Raw genomic sequence first — 6554 nt, 5'->3', positions numbered from 1 at the left:
GTGAGTGTCATGATGATCCCAACCAAACGAAGAAATTAGGCACAAAGAAAACAACCACACATTTATAAAGTCTTCACCTTTATTTTATTTTATTTTATTTTTATTTTGTGAATTAAAGTCTTCACCTTATGGACTTACAAGCATGAAGCATGCAAAACTTTCTTACAATATAATATACGTCGGTTTGGTATTCCTTAATTTTCGGTAACTTATTTACTAAACATACAAAATGGACACAAAGGATTCTTAAAGATAATTACATCAAATAAATCTAAAACTGATTTCAATAATTTAATTGCCAAAAATGTCTAAAGTCTCACAAGTTCCTCTCATTAGCACAACTTCTGCAAAAAATCCCAAAATTTTTTATTTCTCATAATTTGAAACTAAAAGGGACATAAAGGAAGTATTCTTGACAACTCAGTAAGCAATCAATTTCCTACTTAACAGGAATTGTAATCTTTATTACTAGTACTAAAATGTGTTGTAATGTAATAACTAAACATATTCATTAGTTTGGTTGTAAGTTATAACATTAGAATGAAACTTAACATTTATTTTAGGAAATATATTATTCATACAATTAAATTTCCTTAAAAATTGTTATTTTTAAATTTAAGAAAGATACGTGTTATTTTTTATGATTTTTATTTTTATAATTATTAGATGTATATGGAAGGTTTGTTTATTTAGAAATATATTAAGTTTTGAAATTAATGCACTTACTAAGGAATAACTAATACAACATTTTAAAGAAGAATAGTTATTCCTCATTTTGAAGAATAGCTATTCATAAGGAATGACTATTCTTTGTAATAAAAACATAACCAAACTAAAGAATAATTAAACCATAGGAATAACTATTACATTACAACGCCTATTACAGTCTACCAAACATGCCCTAAATACTAGAAGTCTTTATCTTATTCCAAAATTCACAAGTTCCTCTCATTAGCACAACTTTTGCAAAAAAATCCAAAATTTTTTATTTCTCATAATTTGAAACTGAAAGGGACATAAAGGAAGTATTCTTGACAACTCAGTAAGCAATCAATTTCCTAACTAGTAAGATCAAGTATAATACAAGATATAATAAGTTTTTCAACGTAGTGTAAATTTGAAAATGGGTAATTTCACATCAAACCACTTTCAAAATTCTTCCATTTTTCTCCTCTAAACCAAATATCCTCACATACCAATTTCTTTCTTCCATTTTCCATCCCCCAATTATAGCCCTAACCAAATAAGTCTCAAAAAGGGTACTTTATGGCCTGTTAGGTAGCATATTTCAAACAACAATTTTCAGCGTTTAAAAACTGAAAATTATGATTAAAAAAATGTGTTTGGTAAGGATGTTTTATTGAGAGTGAATAAGTTATAATTCTTAAATTAAGGTGTTTAAAAAAATGTATTTTGAGAACTCATTTATATCAATTTTTAATTTTCAAATAACGTTGTTAAATGTCGTTTTTGTAAATAAATTGAAAATCATGGGACCCATTAACAAGATCAAACTCTCTCTCACAAGCTTCAACCTTTTTTTTTTTTTTCTTTTTTTTCTCTCTTCTTAAACAAAATAGTATTATTTTACTATACAAACAATCATCACTTTTTTTTTATATATATTTAAAAAAAAACATAAACAAACCAAACATACAATTATGTTTTTTTAACATTTTAAAATATGTTATTTGAAATATGATACCAAAAATATTTTTGAATTATAAGTATTTGAAATACATATTTTCATAATCATAGCAATTTTTAAACCACAATTTTCGTATCATTTTAAATATCAAACCACGCTTAACCTTTACAAAATAAGGGCTTTTTTTTTTTTTTTTTTTTGGAGGGAAAGGACTTATACTTTGTAAGTGCTCATGCATTCAAATTGTATCTTGTACTCATTTCGTTCTGCTTAGTTAAGTGGCACACTTTTTCTCAAAAAAAAACAAAAAAAAAAACAAAAAAAAGGTGGCACACTTTCAACGACAACTTTTTTGCTAAATAAAGCATGACTTGTTTCTCCTTATATAGTTTTTTTATTGGAAAGGAGTCCTTATATAGTTTTTCAAAGGATTGCCTTTTCTGCCTGAGGCTGGGTGGGGTGTACCTGGACTCTGGATTCATAGCTGTGCGACATTTTTTCAAATCGATATTACAATAAAGGTCCAACATTCAAAAACTTAGTCTAAACATGCGCTAGAAAAAACTGATTCAATAATTCAGATATATTGACCAAGACCTTTAACTGATTCATAGCTGTACTATCATTTTTAGCTTTCTCCCCTGTACTATCATTTTTAGCTTTCTCCCAAGCCATTAAAGATTGTTGAAATGTGATAAAATAAGGAAGAAATTAATGTTGACTGATAAATCCCAAGGTGCGACTAGTCTAAAGTCTTTTTGGCATAAAGCCTTTTTTTTTTTTTTTTAAGATTCTCTCGTTATCTAAATTTATTGTAAATTAATAGTTGTTTTCTATTAAAAAAGGAACAAAGTTTGGCTATAATTCTATTTAATATATTTTTATTATATGTGAATTTTGAAAAATTTACTATTGAATTACATTTTTTTTCTTATATTTTCATGTTCTCAAACTCTCTAAAATATCAAAGATTTATAATTATCTCATCAATCAAATGTTTATATTTCAAATTTTTATACAATAAAATATGCATAAAAATAAATTTATAGATCAAATAGTAAATAAAATTTTATTAACTCGAAATTTAACATACGTGTTAAAAACATAAAAAACATGTAATCCAACATTAAATTTTCAAAATATATACTCATGTTAATTTTTTTAGTGAGATATATAGCCATTGGCTACAACTAGGTTTATAACTAAACTTTTTTCTTAAAAAATAATATTTCTCAATACTTCGTATTGATTTTTTTTTTCTTTTCCCTTTTAATTGTAACACTATGTTTAAAACATGCAAAAGAGAGGGAAGGAAAGAAAATGAAGGAAAGGGTTACATTTCTTCTCTTTGGGTGACATAAGAGAAAGAAAAAAAAAAAAAAAAAAGGGTATGATCCCTCCAATTTTGGCATAAATTAAGAGAAGTTAAAATGAAAAAGTGCACCAACAATTTTTGACATTTATAATGTGTTTGGTTGAGGTGATAATTGGGGGAATGGAAAATGGTGGAACCAAAATGATATTCTTGGGTGTATAATTGAGTGGAGAAAATGGAAGGGATTTTGGTGAGGCCAAGGTGCTTTCTACCTGAGGCCTAGGTGCTTTCCAACTCCAATTTGAGGAGAAAATATGGGAGAATAAGGGGTTTGATGAGAAATTATCCATCTACGTGCTATCCTCTCCTCCTTTGACACTATCTAATGTTGTTGTTGTTATTGTTTTTAGGTCTGTTGGATACCATTTATTTTGCTAAAAACTTATTGCGTTTTTCACTTCATGACTGGTCCATGAACAGTGCCTCTCCAAACGCGAAAGCGCAAACATTATCTCCCAAATGCACGCTTATTCTTTTATATATATATATATATATACATGAAATATGAGCATGATAATAAATATATAGAAACTTTTTTTTTTTTTTTTTAATCAAACAAAAGAGTTTTCCATCTTCCAAACTAAACACACATGAGAGAAAACTAAGCTTATGTTTAGTAACAGTTTTTGTTTTCTATTTTCAAAAACTTGTTTTTGGGAATATAAAGAAAAAACAATTTTCTTGTATTTTTTAAATACAAAACATGTTTGGTTAGTTGAAATTAAAAAGATTGTTTTTTGAAGAAAAAATAGAAAATACTAAAATATGTTATTACTAGGATTTGAACTCTAATGCTAACCCATTAAATGAGATAGATTCATTAAATTAAATGTGTGTTTTCATTAACTTTTAAAATTAGAAACTGAAAACAGTTTTTGCATGTTTTCAGTTTTCTTCACAAATTGAGTTTTAAGAACAGTTTTTGTTTTTTTGGCCATTTTGGGTTCCCAAACAAATTTTTTAGTCTCAAAAACAGAAATTATTTTTGAAAACAGAAAACAATGAGAAAAAACAATTACCAAACATACTCTAAATCTTTCTATTCTCTAAAATTTTTTTATCTCTCTACTTTTCCTTTCCCCTAATCAAATAGAGTATAATTACTCATAAAATTACACTGCTTCCCATGTGGTTTCATCCATCTCTTTACTCTATTAGATTATAAAAGTTAAAAAAAAAAAAAAAAAAAAAAAACAATGCGCACACATTTTTCTCCGTATTTATTTTTCCTTTGCAAAGCAAACAAATAAAAAATAAGCATATTTTTCTCTTTCCTTTTCTCCTTCCTTCCTATTTCAAAATATATGAGAGAAATTTTTTCTCAAATTCATATATGAGGAAAAAAATTTATTTTCCTTTTTTGTATCGTGTCCTTCCCATTACTCTTTTATATTATTTTTATCTCTCCTCAACTGTAAACAAACACAATGTAAAATAAAAAATAATTGTCTCTCTCTTTTTCTCCTCATTTTGTCCTTTCCTCTGCTCCTTTGTGAAAATTGAAGTCACGCAAAATTTCATTTTTAATTTATAAAATTTGAATTAGTAGATTATAAGTGATAATATTACTTTGATTTTGGCTCATTATTGATCCCACTTTATTTATACCATTCAATTCATAAATAATAAAAGAAAAATATACATATTATATACCAATCACAACAAATGTCACCTCAACACTTACAAAAAAATTATTAAATTTATTGTTTCCCTAAATTTAATTTTTATCAATCACAAAACACATGTATTGATAAATCAACGTATTATTCCAATCCAGTAAATTTCATTTCAAGTTCACACCTTTCATGGAACATAAATATAATGAAACAAAATTTTTATAATTTTTTTTTCATAACTTTAGAGTTGCATGTTATGATTGATAAAATATATATATATATATATATATAATTTTCTTTCTATTTCTTTTCCCTTTGCAAACCAATTATTATTATTATTTTTTTTTAAATCTCATTTCTTTTCTCTTTTCATTCCTATTTTGTATTTACAATCATAAATGCTTGAAATATTTACTTTTTCTTTTCTTTTCTATGCCATATCCTTCCCCCTTAATATTTTGTTTTCTCTTTCCGTAGTTGTAACCAAACACAATGTAAAATAAAATGAAAATCCAAAAATATCTCTTTCCTTGTCCTCGTATTTATTGTCATTTCCTTTGTACCTTACAAAATTTCATTTTTTTTTCATTTTTCTTTTTTATAAATTGATAAGTTTATAAATTATAATTTATATAATATAGTTTTCATATAAACTCTGTAGGGATAAGGGCCCCAAGAATATATTGGGCCGTGGGCTTTGTCTGAGGACACTAAACGGTCCAAGGATAGATAAACAGTAATGGAGACGTAAAACTCAAAACTTCACGAGCAAGTTACGACTGAAAAGGCTGAGAAAGGTAGGCCAAGGAGAATTGTCTCCTTAGTTAAGCGAAGCAGAGGTCAGAAGGTGTGTTCTGCCATCCAGAGTAACATTCCAGGAAATTCTATTGATGATGATATGTGTCATGAACGTACAGGACAAGTGGGAGCTATGAAATATCTAAGAGAAAGCTGCTAGCACCGCATTAAATGCTCTGTAGCTAACTCTATGGCCGCATTAATGAGGAAGTGATACCTAAACAGTATTTTTCAGCCTTACAGCTACTCCCAAAGGCTTTAGAAAGGTGCTGATGGGACAAAGATCAATGCTAGCAATCCAATATACATGTGGAGGGTGGAGATAAAGGAGAGGAGATAGTATAAAATAGAGGAGAGACCCAGATGGAGGGGGTCGAAAAAAGAAGAGAAAAACACTGTAGCAACAAGAACTATACTTGTAATCAGACTTAAGTGAAATATATATAAGAATTGACCGCCTCAGATTATCCCGATGACGATTCTCTTTAGTTTAAACCGGTCTATCTTTTCTTTTTGGCAATCTGGATCCATTATACTTGTTTAACTCGTTAGAGCCCAGTTTTCCAACCCACTCTCTATAAATTCATTGTATTGAACTTTTTGGACCTAAACCCATCCATCCCTTGGGCTAGAGACTCAAATTGTGATCCTACAAACTTACTATAGACACCATTTTTATTTTACATTAATCAATTAAAAAAAAAATCACAAATCATAACAAATATCACTTCAAAACTTACAAAAAGTAATGAAGTTTATTATGCCCTACACTTAATGTTTATCAAACAAAAAAAAAAAAAAAAAAAAACACATGTATTGATAATTCAACCCACCATTCCATTCTAGTTAGTCTCCTTACAAATTCATACCTTTTAGGAACATAAATCTAATGAAATAGAAATTTCATAATTTTTTATAACCGTTGAATTGGAATGTTATGATTAATAAAATGAACAAGGCAGTTCTCAAATAAGAAATGTATATTGCATACACTCACACACATACACCGTACATACTCATTTTTTTGGAACTAAAATTGTGACTTGATGTCACCATTTTCAACTTGAAAATTGTAATTTCAAGTCATGATTTTTGTACAAAAGTGATAAGTGTGTGT

Source organism: Quercus suber, unplaced genomic scaffold (assembly GCF_002906115.3).
Source record: "Quercus suber isolate HL8 unplaced genomic scaffold, Cork oak 2.0 scaffold_66, whole genome shotgun sequence".
NCBI classification, from domain to species: Eukaryota; Viridiplantae; Streptophyta; class Magnoliopsida; order Fagales; family Fagaceae; genus Quercus; species Quercus suber.
The sequence above is the reverse complement of the archived record's forward strand: the minus strand, read 5'-3'. Positions refer to the sequence as shown.